Raw genomic sequence first — 23690 nt, forward strand, 5'->3', positions numbered from 1 at the left:
AACATGGCAGCCAATTAGTGCACAGCAAGCTCCCACAAACATAATGAAATAAATGATCAGATAATCTGTTTTTGTTATGTTGATTGAGCGATAAATGTTGGCCAGGACATGCTGGGATAACTTCCCTGCTCTTATTCGAAATAGTGCCGTGGGATCTTTTACGCCCACCTGAGAGGGCAGACGGGGCCTCGGTTTAACGTCTCATCTAAAAGTCGGCACCTCCGACAGTGCGGCACTCCCTCAGCACTGCACTGGAGTGTCAGCCGGGATTGCGTGCTGAGGCGTCTGGAGTGGGAACTTAAACCCACAACCTTCTGACTCAAAGGCCAGAGTGCTACCCACTGAGCCATGGTTGATACTGCAGTAAGTAGCGATTTGTACAGAATCACAAAAACACTGAATAAACTACAGGAAGTGAAATATTTCTCATTGCTTACTGCTCCATCAACCTGCCCCTCACCAACAAAAAGCACTGCAGTGATGCAACATACTGAAGTTACTTTTCAACCTAATGAAACAGAAAAGAACTTGGTGTTAGATACCTTTTGTATTTATATATTTCTTTAATGGAGATGATAATGTTTGTTGTGCAGGGGTAAATACCTACAGAATGTTCTGTTGCATTTCAGACTGTCATAACGTTGTCTTCATGAGTTAATAAACGCAAGACGTCACGGAAACCAACATTTATTTTGGTCAGCTTTCTGTCCGACATGTATAGCAGCCCCTCCAGCCTGGTCGGCCTTCAATTAGATCATGACTGATCTTAACTCCATCTACCCGCCTTGGTTCCATATCCATTAATACTCTTACCTAACACGTATCTATCAATCTCGGATTTGAAATTTTCAATTGACCTTTTGGGGGAGAGAGTTCAAGATTTACACTACTTTGTCAAGAAATGCCTCCTGACGTCACCCCTGAACGGCCTGGCTCTGATTTTAAGGTGAAACACCCTTGTTCTGGACTCCCCACCCCCTCTCCACCCACCCACCCACCTCTCCTCCTCCTCCTGCTCCCCACCCCTCCCCCTACTCCACTCCACCCCACCCCCACCCCGACACACCCTCCCCCTCCTCCCCCCCAACACCACCCACCCCTCCCCCTCCTCTCCCCCCCCACCCACCCTCCTCACCCCACCCCCACCCACTCCTCCCCCACACCCCAACCCCCCCTCCCCACTACCCCACTTCCCCCCAACCCACACCCCTCCCCCTCCTCTCCCCCCCCACCCACCCTCCTCACCCCACCCCCACCCCCGCACTCCTCCCCCACACCCCAACCCCTCCCCACCCCCACCTCCCCCACACCCCAACCCCTCCCCTCCTCCCCCTCACCCCACCCCTCACTCCACTCCACCTCCAACCTATCCCTCCCCCCCACCCACACCCAGCACATCCCCACCCACCCCTCCTCCCCCCCACCCACACACACTCCTCCCCCCACCCCTCCCCCTCCTCCATCCCACCCCTAACCTTCCCCCTACTCCCCCTCACCCTACTCCCCCCCCAACCCCACCCACCCCTCCCCCCCAACCCCCCTCCCCCACCCACCCCTCCCCCTCACCTTCCCACCCCTCCTCCCCGAAAATGGTTTCTCTCCATCTACCTTATCAAATCCTTTAATTATCTTAAAACACCTCAAATACTTTATATCTGTCTTCACAGAAGAAGACACAAAAAACATTCTGGAAATAGTGGGGAAACCTCGGGTCTGGTGAGAATGAGTAATTATTAGTAAAGAAATACTAATGGAGAATTTAATTGATCTAAAAACCGACAAATCCCCTGGAAATAACTAATGGATATAATGGATTTGGATTTTCGAAAAAGCATTCGATAAGGTGCCGCAGACGAGATTATTACACAAAATTAGGGCTCATGGGACTGGGGGAAATATATTAGCATGGATTAAGGATTGGGTACTGGGAGTAGGAATAAACGGGTCATTCTCGGGTTGGCAGGCTGCAACTAGTGGGGATCAGTGCTGGGGCACCAGCTATTTACAATCTATATTAATTACTTGGATGAAGGGACCGAGTGTAATGTAAACAAGTTTGCTGATACAAAGATGGGTGGGAAAGCAAGTTGTGAGGAGGATGCAAAGAGGCTGCAATGGGATATAGACAGGTTGACTGAGTGGGCAAGGACATGGCAAGCGGAGTATAATGTGGAGAAATGTGTAGGAAAAATAGAGAAACAGCATATTCTTTAAATGTTGTTATTTGGAGCGACCTGGGTGTCCTTGTACACGCACAACTGAAAGTTAACCTGCAGGTACAGCAAGCAATTAAATAAGCAAATGGTATGTTGGCCTTTATTACAGGAGGATTTGAGTATAAGAGTAAAGACGTCTTACTGCAATTATATCGGGCCCTGGTGAGACCACACCTGGAGTATTGTGAGCAGTTTTGGTCTCCTTACCTAAGGAAGGATATACTTACCATAGAGGGAGTGCAACAAAGGTTCACCAGACTGATTCCTGGGATGGGGGGATTGTCCTATGAGGAGAGATTGAGCAGACGAGGCCGATATTCTCTAGAGTTTAGAAGAATGAGAGGTGATCTCATTGAAACATACAAAATTCTTACAGGGCTTGACAGGGTAGATGCAGGGAGGATGTTTTCCCCCGGGCTGGGGAGTCTAGAACCAGGGGTCACAGTCTCAGAATAAGGGGTCGGCCATTTAGGACTGAGATGAGGAGAAATTTCTTCACTCAGAGGGTGGTGAATCTTTAGAATTCTCTACCCCAGAGGGCAGTGGAGGCTCAGTTGTTGAGTATATTCAAGACAGAGATCGATAGATTTTTGGATATTAAGGGAATCGAGGGATATGGGGACAGTGCAGGAAAGTGGAGTTGAAGTAGATCAGCCATGATCTCATTGAATGGCGGAGCAGGCTTGAGGGGCCGAATGGCCGACTCCCGCTCCTAATTCATATGTTTTTAATGTAGATTCCCCCCTTAATCTTCTATATGCAAAGGAATACAAGCCCAGTCTATGCAAACTGTCCTCATAATTTAACCTTTTAGCCCCGGTATCGTTCTGGTGAATCTGTGCTGCTCCCTGTCAGAGGCCAGTATATCCCTCGTGGTACGTGCCCAGAACTGAATGCAGTGCTGTAGATGGGGGTCTGTCCAGGGCCTTACACCATTCCATTAGCCTGACAAATTATTTTTTGTCCACTAGCTTTTAGTGATCTCTGCACATAGACCCCTAAATCCCTAGTCTATGGGCTTTGCTGTAGAGAAGTGCACTATTCCCAATGCTTCTACAGCTAATCTCAACACAAAGCAAGTCCCCCCCAAGCTAGGGGTGGGGGGGGGGAAGGAAAGATTGTTCTTCACTCTGTCAAATCAGCAAAACGTGGCCTCATTTCAGGAGAAAACGTTCTACCCCTGCCCGTGACAAGAGATTCAATCCAGGACACATCCTGGTGGAACACTGGAGCATCAGAACAATCCAGACCAAGTCGAAAGAGCTGGGACAGCAAAGAGGCTACAGGAATCAGCCAGTTTTTTAACCGTTAGATTTTAATCTTGCTTTTCTTTTTCTTAATCTTCAACAAAAGTGGCGCTTGTACGTACAGAAAGTCCGGGTTTAAAAAAAAACAACTTACAATGCGTTTGCCGTTCCATTCTCCCATCTATTCTGTTTCCACTCACATCGAGATAAACTCCCTGCCACAAACCAGTACCCAATTCAGCGAAAGGTAGACGTTGGAGCAACAACTGAACTAATAACGGGGTGTAATAATAATGGGGAACAGGGAAATGGCAGAGACTTTGAACAAATATTTTGTATCGGTCTTCACGGTAGAAGACACTAAAAACATCCCAATAATAGACAATCAATTGCCTATAGGGAGGGAAGAACTTAAAACAATCACCATCACTAAAGAAAAAGTACTCGGAAAAATAATGGAACTAAAGGTGGACAAGTCCCCTGGACCTGATGGCCTGCATCCTCGGGTCTTAAAAGAAGTGGCTGCAGAGATAGTGGATGCATTGGTTGTAATCTACCAAAATTCCCTAGATTCTCGAGAGGTCCCAGCGGATAGGAAAACCGCAAATGTAACGCCCCTATTTAAAAAAACAGGCAGACAGAAAGCAGAAAACTATAGATCAATTAGTCTAACATCTGTTGTTGGGAACATGCTTCAGTGCCATTATTAAGGAAGCAGTAGCAGGACATTTGGAAAAGCATAATACAGTCAAGCAGAGTCTGCATGGATTTATGAAAGGGAAATCATGTTTGACAAATTTGCTGGAGTTCTTTGAGGATGTAACAAGCAGGGTGAATAAGGGAGAACCAGTGGATGTGGTGTATTTAGATTTCCAGAAGGCATTCGATAAGGTGCCACACAAAAGGTTACTGCACAAGATAAGAGCTCACGGGGTTGGGGGTAATATATTAGCATGGATAGCGGATTGGCTAATGAACAGAAAACAGAGAGTCAGGATAAATGAGTCATTTTCCAGTTGGCAAACGGAAACTAGTGGGGTGCCGCAGGGATCGGTGCTGGGGCTTCAACTATTTACAATATATTAATGACTTGGATGAAGGGATCGAGTGTAATGTAGCCAAGTTTGCTGATGATACAAAGATGGGTGGGAAAGGAAATTGTGAGGAGGACACAAAAAGGGTTATAGACAGGCTAAGTGAGTGGGCAAAAATTTGTCAGATAGAGTATAATGTGGGAAAGTGTGAGGTTATCCACTTTGGCAGGAATAATAACAAAGCAAATTATTATTTGAATGGAGAGAAATTACAAAGTGTTGCAGTACGGCGGGACCTGGGGGTCCTTGTGCATGAAACACAAAAAGTTAGTATGCAGGTACAGCAAGTAATCAGGAAGGCCAATGGAATGTTGGCCTTTATTGCAAGGGGGATGGAGTATAAAAGCAGAGAAGTCCTGCTACAACTGTACAGGGTGTTGGTGAGGCCACACCTGGAGTACTGCATACAGTGTTGGTCTCCGTATTTAAGGAGGGATATACTTGCATTGGAGGCAGTTCATGAGGTTGATTCCTGAGATGAAGGGGTTGCCTTATGTAGAAAGGTTGAGCAGGTTGGGCCCGTACTCACTGCAGTTTAGAAGAATGAGAGGTGACCTTATTGAAAAATATAAGATACTGAGGGGGCTTGACAGGATAGATGCAGAGAGGATGTTTCCCCTGGTGGGGGAATCTAGAACTAGGGGGCATCGTCTCAAAATAAGGGGTTGCCCATTTAAAATGGAGATGAGGAGGAATTTCTTTTCTTAGAGGGTCGTGAATCTTTGGAATTCTCTGCCCCAGAGGTTGGGTAATTGAATATATTTAAGGCGGAGATAGACAGATGTTTGAAGGATAAGGGAGTCAAGGGTTATGGGGAGTGGGCAGGGAAGTGTTGAGGCCAAGATCAGATCAGCCATGATCTTATTAAATGGCGGAGCAGGCTCGAGGGGCCGAATGGCCGACTCCTGCTCCTATTTCTTGTGTTCTTATGTAATGAAGGATTGGAGCCATCCTTAGTGAGCGAGATTTAGTAGAGGCAAGTCAAGATGAAATTCTTCCATAACGCTGCAGTGATTAGGACAAATAGGCGCGTTTAATTCCGCAAGTGAAAGAATAGTGTTCTCATGGAGGCGTCGTGAATATCCCGGGCCATGCGGGCTATGTACAGGATGCTGCTAAATCTTCCGTCAGCAGGGGACTGTGGCTGAGTGGTACATCTTCTGCCGCGACCTTCCGTTTCCCTTGTGTCTGCAGATGGAGAGGCGAGAAAATGTGGGGGGGGAGGGGTAGAGAAAAATATATATTTTTATAAGGGAACAACGATAATAAATTATCAGCTAGGAGTGACATTGTGTAACCGAGCCCTGGGTTGTAAATCTGTGGAATTCTCTGCCCCAGAGAGCTGTGGAGGCTGGGTCATTGAATATATTTCAGGCGGAGATAGACAGATTTTTGTGCGATAAGGGAGTGGAGGGTTATGGGGAGCGGGCGGGGAAGTGGAGCTGAGCCCATGATCGGATCAGCCATGATCTTATTGAATGGCGGAGCAGGCTCGAGGGGCCGAATGGCCGACTCCTGCTCCTATTTCTTATGTGACTGCGCGTGATAGTGTAAACCGGGCAACAGTGCGTTTTACATCTCCCCCGAGTGACTTTGATGGAAAGGAAATGGGGAGGGATGTATAGCGAGCTGCCGAGTAGCCATCGCCCATTCACACCATCCCACAAAGCTCCGATCTGCCGCCCACTTTGAAACGGGGCCCCAATTGTTGCTCACATTTGGGCCGGTTTGAATTACAGCAGGTTTCGTGCTTTCTACCTCTGGAGGGAATGCTGCAAGGAGACTAATGCTGCTTTTATATTGGTTGAGGTTTATTATAAATTATGGGACAGTGAACTGAGTTAAAAGAAAGACTTGCATTTCTATAGCGCCTTTCACGACCACCAGATGTCTCAAAGCGCTTTACAGCCAATGAAGTATTTTTTTGGAGTGTAGTCACTGTTGTAATGTGGGGACCTCAGCAGCCAATTTGCGCACAGCAAGCTCCCACAAATAGTAATGTGATAATGACCAGATCATTTTTTTTTCTGAGTTAGATATTACGCTCACCGTTTCTTCTTAAAATGCAGAGTGCTGACAACCTCCAATACTGGACTGATCCCTGGGATGAGAGGGCTATCTCATGAGGAGAGAGTGAGCCTACACTCTCTGGAGTTTAGAAGAACAAGAGATGATCTCATTGAAACGTATAAAATTCTGAGGGGGATTGACAGGGTAGGTGCCAGGAGGATGTTTCCTCCGGGCTGGGGAACCTAGAACCAGGGGGCACAGTCTCAGGATAAGGGGTCGGCCATTTAGGACTGAGCTGAGGAGGAATTTCTTCAGAGAATTGTGAATCTTTGGAATTCTCTGCCCAGAGGGCTGTGGATGCTGAGTCAACAACAAGAACGTGTATTTATATAGCGCCTTTAACATTGTGAAACAACCCAAGGCGCTTCACAGGCGTATTATGAGATTTAAAAAATTTGACACCGAGCCGCATAAGTAGAAATTACGGCAGGTGACCAAAAGCTGGGTCAAAGAGGTAGGTTTTAAGAAGTGCCTTGAAGGAGGAAAGAGAGGTAGCGAGGTTTAGGCAGGGAGTTCCAGAGCTTGGGTCCCAGGCAACAGAAGGCACGGCCACCGATGGTTGAGTGTTTATAAAATACTCACAAGGGCAGAATTAGAGGAACGCAGACATCTCGGGGCAGGGGGAGGGTTGTGGGGCTGGAGGAGATTACAGAGATAGGGAGGGACCAGGCCGAGATCGAAAGATCTATGCAAGGCTGAGATCGAAAGATTTTTGTTCTCTAGAGGAATCAAGGGATATGGGGATAGTGCAGGAAGGTGGAGTTGAGGTCGAAGATCAGCCATGATCTTAGTGAATGGCGGAGCAGACTCGAGGGGCCGTATGGCCTACTCCTGCTCCTAATCCGTATGTAAACCATTACGTAAATGGCTTGAAAGGCATAAGTGGATTGAAAAGCCGCAGAGAAATAGCCAGTGAGAATTAGCAGGCGATGAAAGCAGATGTTGTATCAGAAGACTAACGCTGCTTTTATATTTGTTGCGGCTTATTATAAATTATGGGACAGTGAACCAATGTGTTTACACTGAAATCCAGCTCCCTTATTCTGGCAACAGATAAGGGTTTTGTGGAGCTACGAGGCTGCAGCCAGGTTAAGGGAGAAGGCGCGGGTATAAACATCAAGAGCTGGCTCCCAAAGACCTATTGGATCTGAAACGGAAGCAAAGCCAATGTAAAAGCACTCAAAGTGCCATTGGTACCTCATTTCAGGTGTCAGCATTGGCTCACTCTCACCTCAGAGTCAGAAGGTTGTAGGTTCAAGTCCCACTCCAGGGGCTTGAGCCCATAATTGAGGCCAACAGTCCAGTGCAGTGCTGAGGGATCGCTGCACTGTCGGAGGTGGCAGCTTTTGGATGAGACATTAAACCGAGGCCCCATCTGCTCCCTTAAGTGGATGTAAAAGATCCCACGGCACTATTTTGAAGAAGAGCAGGGGAGTTATCCCGGGTGTCCTGGGGCCAATATTTATCCCTCAATCAACATCACAAACAGATTATCTGGGTCATTATCACATTGCTGTGTGTGGTAGCTTGCTGTGCGCAAGTTGGCTGCCACGTTTCCCACATTACAACAGCGACTACACTTTAAAAAGGACTTCATTGGCTGTAATTTGGGAAGTCCCGAGGTGGTGAAAGGCGCTATATAAATGCAAGTTCTTTCTTTCATTTCCCCGTGCCTGATTCAGATTCAACAGGTGAAGAATCTTTGGAATTCGATAGATTATTGGACACTCGGCGAATCAAGGGAGACGGGGATCGGGCGGAAAAGTGGAGTTGAGGTCGATGATCCGCCATGATCGTATTAAATGGCGGAGCAGGCTCGAGGGGCCATGCGGCCTACTCCTGCTCCTAATTCTTATGTTACGTTACTAATACAAAATTGATTGAATTTATATTTTACAGCCAGTGTGGGGAATATTGAAGGAGCCTCGGACTGCAGCTGGTCTGCTGGTGAATGGCCAACACTGTACTGCGCGCAGTGACAAACACATCAAGCAGTCGTCACTCTGCTCACCTTTTCACCTGGAAGTTCATGCATTTCCACAGAATGGTGTACAGTCCCAGCAGGAAGGCAATAAATATCGTCGCAGCTACAATGCCTGGAAAATTTTCATTTAACGTTAGTCAACCAACTGAAGCACAGCGGATATTTTTAAACTCACGAGCTCGTTACCGTTTCAGTCGCAGAGCCTGTGGATTAGACGCGAGAGAATGTTTCCTCTGCGCGCGGTTAGCTGACATTGTTAACGGCTCTCTCTCTCCTCAGCTACTGACCCCTCTACTTCAAATCTGCCGCCCTCTCCTTAAAAAACCCAACCTTGACCCCTCAATCCTTGCAAACTATCGTCCCATCTCCAACCTCCCTTTCCTCTCAAAATTCCTTGGATGTGTTGTTGTCTCCCAAATCCGTGCCCACCTTTCCCGGAACTCCGTGTTTGAATCCCTTCAATCCGGTTTCCGCCCCCGCCCCAGTACCGAAGCGGCTCTCATCAAAGTCACAAATGACATCCTTTGTGACTGTGACAACGGTAAACTATCCCTCCTCGTCCTTCTCGACCTGTCTGCGGCCTTTGACACGGTTGACCACTCCATCCTCCTCCAACGACTCTCCACCGTCGGTTCAGCTGGGTGGGACTGCACTCGCCTGCTTCCATTCTTATCCATCTAATCATAGCCAGAGAATCACCTGCAATCATCATTCAATAAGATCATGGCTGGTCTTCGACCTCAACTCCACTTTGCCGCCCGATCTCCATATCTCTCGATTACCCCCAAAATCTTCATTCATAAGACAAGATCACACAGTTCTTACCTGGAACAATTCCACTTTGTCGGGCCACCGATGGTTCATTTGTGTGACCGTGAACAGGCAGGAGCCTCTGGTCTTGTGTCAGGTCCATTCATTAAATGTGGGAGAGGTGAAAAGCAGCAGATTAGAGTAGGAACAGGTTGTTCGTAAATTAGGTGCAAATTAGGGATGGAATGGTTTTCCCAATGGACCATTGGCTGAGGCCGCGAGCGTTGGTTCATTCGAATTCTCACCTCAAATCGCTCCGTCCTGGTACAATCTACCATTTCATTTGCATTCACAACACTAGGTGGTGGAAATTCACCAGCTTTTGCCCACCGCATTGCAACTCATCGGTGACGAGTTCAGTTTGAGAACACGGCGAACCCCAAGTGGAAAGCCCCTCACCGTGGAGGCTAAATATATCACCGAGTGCCGGAGGGGTGCTCCCCGTCAAAGTGAAGGGGCACAGATATTGAACATGGCCCTCACCAGCCACGTTCTGCAGCCAAGGGAAGAAAAGGCTTAACCTCAGCTTGTCCCCGCATCAAATCAGCTGCCTCAAAAACGGCGCCAGAGGCGGTAACTTTCCGTGGCTACCTCGACGTCGACGTGCTTGAAAAGACGAATTAATGGGAGCCATTTTGTAACGGGCGCCGTTCCGGCACCAAAACCCGACACGCGGTTCTCTCCAAGTCCACCTGTAGGGGGCAGCACACAACTTCGCCACGGAAACAGTCGCTAGCTGGGGCCGCCATATAATCCCTGACCGCCCTAAGTGGAGGAAGAGCATCCGGGAGGGCGCTGAGCACCTCGAGTCTCGTCGCCGAGAGCATGCAGAAAACAAGCGCACACAGCGGAAGGAGCGTGCGGCAAACCAGTCCCACCTCCCCTACCCTCAACCACTGTCACCTGAGAACTCACTTTTAGAGTGGAAGCAAGTCTTCCTCGATTCCGAGGGACTGCCTATGGTGATGATGATAATCCCTGACATTTTATAAACCGAGACCAGTTTTAAGTGCACTTACTGTCCAGGCGATTGGCTGTTGTGGGCGGTTCTGGTAGATTTGTAATGTTCTAACGCAATAAAGAGAGGAAGAAAAAAGTAGGATGAGACAGTGTCTGCAGTGGAAGGTCCTCCTTTAAAATACCTCCCGCGCCCAGAGCTGCAATCATTCGCCACAAACCACACATTCCACAAATCATTTAACACATGGTTACTAAATATTGTCTTGAATTCTCACACACGAACATGTGAGACAAGGTTTCTGACCTTCTACCTACTTATTCCAGAATTGTCCCCTTTTATCCCTGAGTATTGACTACACGAAGCTATAGACCATTCCCTAACACACTCAGGCCAAGTGTGAAGAGTTAAGTTCAGCTTGTAGCTTCTGTCACTTCCAACCATTTCCCCAAGTTCTTCCTCGACTTTGAACAATGTTTTCTCTACCTTCAATTTAGTTTCTTCGAAATAGTGCCACGGGATCTTTTACGTCCACCCGAGAGAACAGGCGGGGCCTCGGTTTAATGTCTCATCCGAAAGACGGCACCTCCGATAGTGCGGCACTCCCTCAGCACTGCACTGGGAGTGTCTGCCTGGATTTTTGTGCTCAAGTCCCTGGAGTGGGATTTGAACCCACAACCTCCTGACTCAGAGGCGAGAGTGCTGCCCACTGAGCCACGGCTGACACAGAAATAGGACGCTAACCCAGGAAAGGAACGAGTAGACGAGACTTGGAAGCAGCGAAGGACCAGCACATTTCCTGGTACTAAACAACCAGGCTGTCCAATGAAAGGTTTCTACCTTCCTCCCCTCCCCCCCAGACACACCCACCTTTGATAATCTGTGAGGTCCGATTTATGTGCTCATATATTCGATGACAGAGGATGGGCGGCACCAACGTCAGTGTTCTCAATCAGGCCAACATCCCCAGCATCGAAGCACTGACCACATCGACCAGCTCCACATTGTCCACATGCCCGACAAGACACTCCTAAAGCAAGCGCTCTACTCGGAACTCCTAAACAGCAAGCGAGCCCAAGGTGGGCAGAGGAAATGTTACAAGGACACTCTCAAAGCCTCCCTGATAAAGTGCAACAACCCCACCGACACCTGGGAGTCCCTGGCCAAAGACCTCTCTAAGTGGAGGAAGAGCATCCGGGAGGGCGCTGAGCACCTCGAGTCTCGTCGCCGAGAGCATGCAGAAATCAAGCGCAGGCAGCGGAAGGAGCGTGCGGCAAACCAGTCCCACCCTCCCCTTCCCTCAACCACTGTCTGTCCCACCTGTGACAGAGTCTGTAATTCCTGTATTGGACTGTTCAGTCACCTGAGAACTCACTTTGAGTGGAAGCAAGTCTTCCTCGATTCCGAGGGACTGCCTGTGATCATGCTCATATATTATGACTCTGAATGTGGGCTAAATCTTCTCATTTTATACTGAAGTTCATTTTAGATGGGACACCTCTTAAATATAAAATAAAGCACTTAAAGATGCAAGAAGTTTGTCTGTAGTTTAGAGGTATTCACCATGCTGATGAGGAATGCATTGTATTCCTAGCCCGAGGGTGAACTCTGATCACTAATCTATTCTGCTTTACAACGATCCAACAATTGGGACACACTCACACAGCTCTGGCTCCCCGGAACCTGTAGGACAAGGATTCTGATGCTATCTATTGCTTTGGAATGGCCCCCTCACTCCTTCCCCAACACACAATGCTGTAACAAGGCCCAGGAATCCAGCCTGTCTATAGCACTCATAACTCTCCACTCCCTTATCATTCAAAAATCTGTCCATCTCCACCTTAAATATATTCAATGACCCAGCCTCCACCTCTCTCTGGGACAGAGAATTCCAAAGATTCACGACTCTCATTCCTCCTCATCGCCATTTAAAATGGGCGGCCCCTTATTCTGAAACTAGTTCTAGATTTCCCCGAGGGGAAACATCCTCTCTGCATCTACCCTGTCGAGCCCCCTCAGAAACTTATACGTTTCAATAAGATCACCTCTCATTCTTCTAAACTCCAATGAGTAGAGGCCCAACCTGCTCAACCTTTCTTCATTAGTCAACCCCTTCATCTCAGGAATCAACGTGAACCAATTAATGTGACTTGGTGTCAAATTTTGTTTGATAACGCTGTTGTGAAGCGCCATGGTTAAAGGCGCTATATCAATGTAAGTTGTTGAAGCTGTGTAGTTTTCTGGGCTGGCTCGGCACGCTCGCTAGTTGCGGTGCTGGTTGAGCTGTGATGATGAAGTCATGGACTTCACACTTAGAAGCAAGTCATTTTTTGAAAACACTAACATTTGGTGTCATCTGTCAGGGGCTCCTAGCTTGTGAAATGTTTAACAAGCGCAGGGCAATATTGATCAACAAGAAGGGTTCAGTGAACCAAAAGAATACAAAGTTCACATGCCGTTAGCGAGGAAATGCCAGCGCTCACTCGATTCTTATCAGACCTTCAGAAGATGGGCGGATTGTCCTATGAGGAGAGATTGAGGAGACTAGGCCAATATTCTCTAGAGTTTAGAAGAATGAGAGGTGATCTCATTGAAACATTCAAAATTCTTACAGGGCTTGACAGGGTAGATGCAGGGAGGATGTTTCCCCCGGGCTGGGGAGTCTGGAACCAGGGGTCACAGTCTCAGGATAAGGGGTCGGCCATTTAGGACTGAGATAAGGAGAAATTTCTTCACTCAGAGGGTGGTGAATCTTGGAATTCTCTGCCCCAGAGGACTGTGGAGGCTCAGTCTTTGAGTATATACAAGACAGAGATCGATAGATTTTTGGATATTAAGGGAATCAAGAAATATGGGGATAGTGCAGGAAAGTGGAGTTGAGGTCGAAGAGCAGCCATGATCTTATTGAATGGTGGAACAGGCTCGAGGGGCCGAATGGTCTACTCCTGCTCCTATTTCTTATGTTCTGATTCACCGACAGACCAAACTGAAACAGAGCATGCAAAGAGCATCAGTGATGCACAATCCTTCACCAAAAAGGAGACAATTTTTTCAAAACAAACAGGAAATTCCTTGGTGGATGGGACGTTAAACCGAAGTCCCATCTGCTCTCCCAAGTGGATGTAAAAGATCCCATAACACTATCTTTTGAAGAAGAGCAGGAGAGTTCTCTCCAGTGTCCTGGCCAATATTTAGATCTCAACCAATATCACTAAAACAGATGGCCTGTCATTATAGCCATTACAGAGACGTGGTTGCAAAGTGAACAAGGCTGGGAACTGAATATTCAGGGGTATTTGCCATTTCAGAAGGATAAGCAGAAAGGAAAAGGAGGTGGGGTAGCTCTGTTAATAAAGGAAGAGATCAGAGCAGTCGTGAGAAATGATATTGGCTCAGAAGATCAAGATGTGGAATCAGTTTGGGTGGAGATAAGAAACAATAAGGGGAAGAAGTCACTGGTGGGAGTAGTCTACAAGCCCCTAAACACTTACCACATTCTAGGACAGAATATAAATCAAGAAATAATGGGCTTGTAAGAAAGGTATGGCAATAATCATGGGCGATTTTAATCTTCATATTGATTGGACAAATCAAATTGACAAAGGTATCCTTGAGGAAGAGTTCATAGAATGTATGTGGGATGGTTTCTTGGAATAATACATGGTGGAACCAACCATGGAGCAGACTATTTTAGATCTGGTAATGTGTAACGAGTTTGGATTAATTAATGATCTCATAATAAAGGATCCTCTTGGGAAGAGTGATCACAGCATGGTAGAATTTCAAATTCAGTTCAGGGTGAGAAAGCTAGGTCTCAAACTAGTGTCCTGAACTTAAATAAAGGCAATTACAGAGGTATGAAGGCAGAGTTGGCTAAAGTGGACTGGGAAAATAGATTAAAGTGTAAGACAGTAGATAAGCAGTGGCAAACATTTAAGGAGATATGTTATAACTCTCAGCAAAGATATATTCCAGTGAGAAAGAAAGACTCGAAGAGAAGGATGAACCATCCGTGGCTAACTAAGGAAGTAAAGGATGGTATCAAATTGAAAACAAAGGCATACAATGTTGCGAAGATTAGTGGTAGGCCAGAGGATTGGGAAATTTTTAGAAACCAGCAAAGGACGACTAAAAATATGATAAAGAGAGAAAGTTTGAGAGTAAACTAGCAAGAAATATAAAAACAGACAGTAAGAGCCTCTACAGGTACATAAAAAGGAAGAGAGCGGCTAAAGTAAATGTTGATCCCTTAGAGGATGAGACTGGGGAATCGATATGGGAAACAGAAATAGCAGAGACTTTGAACAAATATTTTGTATCGGTCTTCATGGTAGAAGACACTAAAAGCATCCCAATAGTGGATAATCAAGGGGCTATTGTGGGGTGGGGGGGGAGGGGAGGAGGGGAGAGAAACTTAAAACAATCTCAATCACTAGGCAAACTAATGGGACTAAAGGTGGATAAGTCCCCTGGACCTGATGGCCTGCATCCTAGGATCTTAACTGTGGCTGCAGAGATAGTGGATGCATTGGTTGTAATCTACCAAAATTCCCTAGATTCTGGATAGGTCCCAGCGGATTGGAAAACCGCAAATGTAACACCCCTATTTAAGAAAGGAGGAGACAGAAAGCAGGAAACTATTAGCAGGACCAGTTAGCCTAACATCTGTCATCGGGAAAATGCTGGAGTCCATCATCAAGGAAGTAATACTAGGACATTTAGAAAATCATAATACAGTCAAGCAGAGTCAGCATGGTTTTATGAAAGAAAAATCATGTTTGACAAAGTTGCTGGAGTTCTTTGAGGATGTAACGAGCAGGGTAGATAAGGGGGAACCAGTAGAAGTGGTGTATTTGGATTTCCAGAAGGCATTCGATAAGGTGCCACATAAAAGGTTGCGATACAAGATAAAAGCTCATGGGGTTGGGGATAGGGGATAGCATGGATAGAGGATTGGCTGACTAACAGAAAACAGTGTTTCGGGATAAATGGGTCATCTTTAAGTTGGCAAACAAGTGGGGCGCCACAGGGATCAGTGCTGGGGCCTCAACTATTTACAATCTATATTAATGATTTGGATGAAGGGACCGAGTGTAACGTAGCCAAATTTGCTGAAAGTACAAAGATAGGTGGGAAAGTAATGTTTGAGGAGGACGCAAAGAATCTACAAAGGGATATAGATAGGTAAAGTGAGTGTGCAAACATTTGGCAAATGGAGTATAATGTGGGAAAATTTAAATTATCCACTTTGGTAGGAAAAATAAAAAAACAAATTACTATTTAAATGGGACGAGATTACAAAATGCTGCAGTACAGAGGGACCTGGGGGTCCTTGCACATGAAACACAAAAAGTAAGCATGCAGGTACAGCAAGTAATTAGGAAGGCAAATTGAATGTAGCCCTTATTGCAAGGGGGATAGAGTATAAAAGCAGAGAAGTCCTGCTACAACTGTACAGGGTATTGGTGAGGCCACACCTGGAGTACTGCGTACAGTTTTGGTCTCCGTATTTAAGGAGGGATATACTTGCATTGGAGGCAGTTCAGAAGGTTCACGAGGTTGATTCCTGAGATAAAGGGGTTGTCATATAAAGAAAGGTTGAGCAGGTTGGGCCTATAGTCATTGTAGTTTAGAAAAATGAGAGGTGATCTTATTGAAACATATAAGATTCTGAGGGAGCTTGACAGGGTAGATGCAGAGAGGATGTTTCCCCTCATGGGGGAATCTAGAACTAGGGGGCATAGTTTCAGAATAAGGGGTCGCTCATTTAAAACGGAGATGAGGAGGAATTACTTCTCTCAGAGGGTCACAAATCTGTGGAATTCTCTGCCCCAGAGAGCTGTGGAGGCTGGGTGATTGAATATATTTAAGGCAAAGATAGACAGATTTTTGAGCAATAAGGGAGTGAAGGGTTATGGGGAGCGGGCGGGGAAGTGGAGCTGAGCCCAAGATCAGATCAGCCGTGATCTTATTGAATGGCGGAGTAGGCTCGAGGGTCCAAACGGCCGACTCCTGCTCCGATTTCTTACATTCGTATGTTATCACATTGTGGGAGCTTGCTGTGCACAAACGCTATCGCGTTTCCAACAGTGACCACACTTCAAAAGTACTTCATTGGCTGTAACACGCTTTAGGATGTCCTGAGGTCCTAAAAATATTTAAATGCAAGTTCCTTCTTTAAATCTCACTGCAGCAAAGGCCTAACAATCAGAATCAAAGGCTAAGGGGGAAAAATTTTGTTTCCGCCTGCAAAGTTGCCGGTATTACAAGTTAACGCCCATTGGAAATGGCTGCAACGCTAAATGAGTGAAATTGGTCTGGGGGTCATGGAGATGGTCACCTTCGTGCAACGAGGCCCTGGTGGCGTTGCTGGAGGGGTCCGGGACGAAGTTTGTGTCCAGATCTGACATTGCAGCTTCCCACAGCCTCTGGGAGCAAAGCTTTGGACCTCACAGGGAATTGTGGGCAATGATGAGGTCTGAGAATTAAAGGGGCCATGCACACGGAAGCAATAAAAAAATAAAATGCTGTGAATCAATGCATTTTTCAGCCCTTTCTGCCTTTTAAGAAATATTCAATATTTAAAAGAAGTCCCAAATGTGGAGAGAAAAACAGTTCGCATTTTGGGTCAACATTGTGTCATTTCACATTTACGGCATCTGCTTGCAGAGGGAAGAGGAAGACGCAGAAGAGGAGGAATCAGACGGAATGATGCACCGCAGACAGTCCCTTTGTGACCGGGATATCCGGGATGGAATCAACCGCCTGCGATCCCACTGGCTGGGCACGTTACATTTCTTGTGTGTGTGTGAAATGGGGAGGGCACAAGGGCAGGGTTGTGCTGACGGGAAAGCAAGAGATCCATGCCAGATGAAGGACAATGTACGAGGGTATCCACATCTTGTATCCTTTCAGCCCCACCACTGGCCAAGGGCTCAACCATGACCCTGCCAACAATGGCCGGCATCCTCTCTACCAACGGGGTGAGGTGAGGACGGGAATGGAAGGTGCGCCTCGTCATCGTTGGCAGATTGTTAGTAGGCGAGCGATTGGGGGGTTGTGCAAGGATACAAGATGCGGGTACCCTCGTACATTATCCTCCTTCTGGCATGCACATCTTGCTTTCCCGCCCTCCCGCCAGCACAAGCCCGCCCTTGTGCCTTCCTCATTTCACACACCCAAGAAATGCAACATTCCCAGACAGTGGGACCGCAGGGGGATGATTCCATCCCGGATATTCCGGTCACAAAGGGGCTGAATGGGATGCATCCTTCCGTCTGATTCCTCCTTTTCGGCGTCTTCCTCTTCCCTCTGCAAGCAGATGCTGTAAATGTGAAATGACAGCATAAAATGCTGGAAACACTTAGTTGGTCAGGCAGCATGTCGACCGAAGACGTGAACTCCACAGATGTTACGTGGCCGGCTGAGTATTCGCAGCATGTTCTGTCTTCCTTTACCACCCGAGCCCTTGCAAGCGTTCAGCAGCACTCCCTACACACTTTAAAAAAAAAACACCACTTCAATAAAATTTTTAAAAAACAGTTCAAATCCTGAAATTCAAACTTAAGCTGAATGATGAGTATGCGTGTGCCTTTAGGAGCGGCAGACATTGCCACTGTCAGCCAGCTTGCTAGTCAGGTTAAGTTGGTGTGCTTAGGACCCACAGGTCGAAGTTTGCGTTGATGACGTTAAGTTGGCATTGCACGACAATTGACGTCACCACGCCGCCATTTTTTGTGAAAGTTACCAACAACGCAAAGGGGGAGAACAATATGGCGGCCGCCGTGGTAACCACCACCAGTTGGTGAAAGGGCGACGGCCACCATTTTATTTTATCGCCATTTCATGGCGCTACGGAGTTCATGAATTTCCAGTCCCTGGTCTTCAGACTGAAGTGAAGGAGATGCTGGAGTGCTCCTGAAGTCACACTGGTTTCCTGATAGGTATTTCAACATTTGCCCAGAAAGGCTTCAACATTTGCCCAGTAAGTGGCCCAAGTTCCCAGAGACAGTTGGTCGGTTGTGTCTTGGTAAAACCTGCTTTGAGGCTCCTTGATAAAGTGCAATACCCCCACCGACACCTGGGAGCGTGCAGAAATCAAGCGCAGGCAGCGGAAGGAGCATGTGGCAAACCAGTCCCACCCACCCTTTCCCTCAACGACTATCTGTCCCACCTGTGACAGAGATTGTAATTCCTGTACTGGACTGTTCAGTCAGCTGAGAACTCACATTTAGAGTGGAAGCAAGTCTTCCTCGATTTCGAGGAACTGCCTATGATGATGATGGTAAAACCTGGTAGTTCCAAACACAGAACTCGGCTCATTGGCCTTAAGCTCGACTAGGTCAACTGGGAAATAGTTAGAGACAAACACTTAACCCTGAGGGGGAGGAGGAGAAAGAGGGCTAACAATAACAACCCAGCGTACATTCCAGTTATACAACGGCCGAGGCAGAGAGCTAGGAATTGGCTCTCCTCACGGCCTTTCGTGAGGAACGGGTGGGGGCGAAAGAATGCAAATAAAGTGTAAAAGATGTTGGGCATCTTGAGTAGATTCGGAGATAACATTCTTGGTTATAAAAAGTGTATAACCCCTTAACCTGCTTAATGCATAATCAGGTCCAGTTACACAAGTTGTAAATCTTCCCCTGTTCAATAAACAGCCACTCCGTACAGTTACACAGTGAGTAACCCTTAACCTGCTGAGTAAGCAACTTTACTGTTACAAAACAGAATTCTTATCTTGCTGAATAAACAGAAACTCCAGACGGGTCACATGTCTGAGGCCCGTTTTTTTTCCTAACACTCTGGTCCCGGCTGCACTCCAATCTCCTGGCTCAGTGTAAGCAGCCCGCGTTGGTGTCTAGTCTCTACATGAGTTGCATCCTAACCCCATGTGTCTGTCCTGTTCCCATAACTCTTCATTCCCCTTTTCTTCAACCACCTGTCTAAACCTATTAAATATTGTTAAACCGAGGCCTCGTCTGCTCTCTCAGGTAGATGTAAAAGATCCCATAGCAATATTTGGAAGAAGAGTAGGGGAGTTATCCCCAGTATCCTGGGGCCAATATTTATCCCTCAATCAACATCACAAAAGTAGACTATCTGGTCATTAACACATTACTGTTTGTGGGGGCTTGCTGTGCGCAAATTCGCTGCCGCGTTTCCCACATTACAACAGTGACTACATTCCAAAATTGGTTGTAAAGCACTTTGAGGCATCTGGTGATAGTGAAAGGCGCTAATCGTAGGCAGTCCCTCGGAATCGAGGAAGACTTGCTTCCATTCTTAGAATGAGTCCTTAGGTGGCTGAACAGTCCAATACGAGAACCACAGTCCCTGTCACAGGTGGGACAGACAGTGGTTGAGGGAAAGGGTGGATGGGACAGGTTTGCCGCACGCTCCTTCACTATATAAATGCAAGTTTTTCTTTTTCTTTTTATTATGGGCCTGCAGGTTTGGAAAAGGGCCGCTTATCACTGGTGCAAAATCCTCAATTAGCAATTACATATGGTATTATTAGCAACTCGAGATATGTGCCAGATTATGGATATTAATATATTGCAAGTTGACAGCAACACCTTTTATGGATTTAAACTTTACACTCGCCCTGCCCAGTGAGACAAACAACTTGCATTTATATAGCGCCTTTAACATAGTAAAACGTCCCAAGGGGCTTCACAGGAGCGTGAGCAGACTAAATCTGACACCGAATGACACAAGGAGATATTTGGACAGGTGAGGCAGCTTTTAAGAAACGTCTTAAAGGAGGACGGAGAGGTAGAGAGGTAGAGGGAGGGAGTTCCAGAGCTCAGGGTGTAAAAGAAAGACTTGCATTTATATAGCGCCTTTCGTGACCACCGGACATCTCAAAGCGCTTTACAGCCAATGAAGTACTTTTGAAGTGTAGTCACTGTTGTAATGTGGGAAATGCGGCAGCTAATTTGCGCACAGCAAGCTCCCACAAACAGCAATGTGATAATGACCAAATAATGTTTTTTTGTTATGTTAATCGAGGGATTGATTGGTTTAACATCTCATCCGACATACGGTACCACTGACAATGCAGCACTCCCTCAGCACTGCACTGCAGTGTCAGCCTAGATTTTTTTTGTGCTCAAGTCCCTGGAGCGGGATTTGAAACCACATCCTTCTGGCTCAGAGGCGAGAGAGGGTACGACTCACTGAGCCACAGCTGACACGGAACAGCTGCAGACACGGCCACCAGTGGTGGAGCGATTAAAATCGGAGGTGGGCAAGAAGTCAGAACCACATGTCGTGGGCCGGGGGGGCAGCATGGCCAATACAAAGACCACATACCCCACCGCCACAGGACGGGGAAGAGTAATCGTTCTCCTGTGGCACTTCCATGGATGACTTGTGAGCTCGGTTAGAAATGAGATCAATGGAGCCAACGGTGGGGGAGATGGAGAGACCCCTTGCTGGGACACAGGCCTCTGCTACCATCGTAAGTCAGGCGAGTCAGCATCAGCATACTAATTGATTGGGTGGGCATCACAGGGCAACGTGGGCAACATTGCACGATGCCAATGACCGTGCTGGGGAGCAGACCCACTGTGGCAATTCTCCCCACTGTTGACTTGACGGTCTTGGAAAGGCTGAGAATGCACTGGGACCAAGCACTTCCACACAGGGACCAGTCCCAAGAACTGGTCAACCTTCCGAGCTACAGCTATTGCAGAAACTAGAAGAACATTAGTACCGGTTGAACCTCCCTTATCCGGAACACTCCGGACCTGGCCCGTACTGGATAAGGGATTTTTCCGGACGAGGGGTGGTCACGCTAAATTGGATGGTACAGGTACTGAGCAAGGGGATATCGGGGCTGGCTGGCTCGCGGCCGGGAGTGCGGGAGAGAGATAATGGGTGGGGGGGGGGAGGGGGAGGACGGTGGATCGCGGGGTCAGGCCAGCGATTGCTGGAGTCGGCAGCGAGGAAGGACTTCAATTTGTTCATGTCGGTGTTCTGCGCATGCGCCACCCGGAGGCCGGGAATGGTTCTGGATGAGGGGTGGTTCTGGATAAGGGAGTTCTGGATAAGGGAGTTTTGGATAAGGGAGTTTTGGATAAGGGCGTTTCAACCTGTACACAGGATAGAATTACATCAAATCTACAACACAGAAACAGGCCATTCACCCCAATTGGTCCATGCCGGTGTTTATGGGTGCCTCCTCCCACCTTAATTCATCTAACCCCATCAGCATATACTTCTATTCCTTTCTCCCTCAAGGACAGAGAGGCACTGGAGAGGGTACAGACAAGATTTACAAGGACGGTACCAGAAATGCAAGGGTACACATATTAGGAAAGGATGAGCAAGCTGGGTCTCTTTTCTCTTGAAAAACGATTGCGGGTGAACTAATGGAGGTCTTTAAAATTATGACGGGTTTTGATAGAGCGTCCACAGAGAAAATGTTTCCACTTGTGGGAAAGAGCATAACAAAGGGCCATCAATATAAGATAGTCACCAAGAAACCCTGTAACGAGCAGGGTGGATAAAGGGGAACCAGTGGATGTGGTGTATTTGGATTTCCAGAAGTCATTTGACAAGGTGCCACATAAGAGGTGACTGCACAAGATAAAAGTTCACAGGGTGGGGGTAATATATTAGCATGGATAGAGGATTGGCTAACTAACAGAAAACAGAGAGTCGGAATAAATGGTTTATTCTCTGGTTGGCAACCAGTAACTAGTGGAGTGCCGCAGGGATCAGTGTTGGGACCCAAACTATTTACAATCTATATTAACAACTTGGAAGAAGGGACCGAGTGTAACATAGCCAAGTTTGCTGACGATACAAAGATGGGAGGAAAAGCAATGTGTGAGGAGGACACAAAAAATCTGCAAAAGGACATAGACAGGCTAAATGAGTGGACAAAAATTTGGCAGATGGAGTATAATATTGGAAAGTGTGAGGTCATGCACTTTGACAGAAAAAAAATCAAAGAGCAAGTTATTATTTAAATGGAAAAAGATTGCAAAGTGTCGCAGTACAGCGGGACCTGGGGGTATTTGTGCATGAAACACAAAAGAACTGTATGCAGGTACAGCAAGTGATCAGGAAGGCCAATGGTATCTTGGCCTTTATTGCAAAGTGGATGGGGTATAAAAGCAGGGAAATCTTGCTACAGCTATACAGGGTATTGGTGAGGCCACATCTGGAATAGTGCGTGCAGTTTTGGTTTCCATATTTACGAAAGGATATACTTGCTTTGGAGGCAGTTCAGAGAAGGTTCACTAGGTTGATTCCGGGGATGAGGGGTTTGACTTTTGAGGAAAGGTTGAGTAGGTTGGGCCTCTACTCATTGGAATTCAGAAGAATGAGAGGTGATCTTATCAAAATGTATAATATTATGAGGGGGCTTGACAAGGTGGATGCAGAGAGGATGTTTCCACTGATGGGGGGAGACTAGAACTAGAGGGCATAATCTTAGAATAAGGGGTTGCCCATTTAAAACACGATGAGGAGAAATTTCTTCTCTGAGGGTTGTAAATCTGTGGAATTCGCTGCCTCAGAGAGCTGTGAAGCTGGGACATTGAATAAATTTAAGATAGAAATAGACAGTTTCTTGAGCGATAAGGGGATAAGGGGTTATGGGGAGCGGGCGGGGAAGTGGAGCTGAGTCCATGATCGGATCAGCCATGATCGTATTAAATGGCGGAGCAGGCTCGAGGGGCCGTATGGCCGACTCCTGCTCCTATTTCTTATGTTCTTATTAAATCAAAAAGGGAATTCAGAAGAAACTTCTTTACCCAGAGAGTGATGAGAATGTGGAACTCGCTGCAACAGGGAGGGGTTGAGGCGAATAGTATCGATGCATTTAAGGGGAGGCTGGACAAGTATATGAGGGAGAAGGGAATAGAGGGTTATGCTGATAGATTTAGATGAGGAAAGACGGGAGGAGGCTCGAGTGGAGCATAAACACCGGCATGGACTGGTTGGGCCGAATGGCCTGTTTCTGTGTCGTATATCCGATGTAATTCATGTGTTTATCCAGCCTCCCCTTAAATGCATCGATACTATTCGCCTCAACCACTCCCTGTGGCAGCGAGTTCCACATTCTCACCACTCTCTGGGTAAAGAAGTTTCTTCTGAATTCCCGATTGGATATCTCGGTGACTATCTTATATTGATGGCCTCTAGTTATGCTCTTCCCCACAAGTGGAAACATTCTCTCTGTATCCACTCTATCAAAACCTTTCATCATTTTAAAGACCTCTATTAGGTCACCTCGATCTTCTGTTTCCCGGAGCCCAGCCTGTTCAATCTTTCCTGATAGTCATCACCCCTCAG

The 23690-nt window shown here is 46.9% G+C and overlaps 1 protein-coding gene across 2 annotated transcripts in view; it reads right to left on the bottom strand.

The window, feature by feature from the left end:
* Positions 1-3529: 3529 nt before the first annotated feature.
* LOC139235111 (synaptobrevin homolog YKT6) overlaps positions 3530-23690 on the bottom strand; it is a 54534-nt gene continuing 34373 nt past the window's right edge. The window contains exons 9-12 of one of the 2 annotated variants that reach the window (XR_011588419.1): positions 10441-10489; positions 9437-9508; positions 8639-8723; positions 3530-5745 (exon numbers count right to left, since the gene is read on the bottom strand). The gene's annotated coding sequence lies outside the window, so the exon portion shown is untranslated. The remainder of the gene's footprint in view (positions 5746-8638; positions 8724-9436; positions 9509-10440; positions 10490-23690) is intronic. The other variant, XR_011588420.1, reaches the window with a different exon arrangement.

The sequence above is a fragment of the Pristiophorus japonicus genome, chromosome 22 (genome assembly GCF_044704955.1).
Source record: "Pristiophorus japonicus isolate sPriJap1 chromosome 22, sPriJap1.hap1, whole genome shotgun sequence".
NCBI classification, from domain to species: Eukaryota; Metazoa; Chordata; class Chondrichthyes; family Pristiophoridae; genus Pristiophorus; species Pristiophorus japonicus.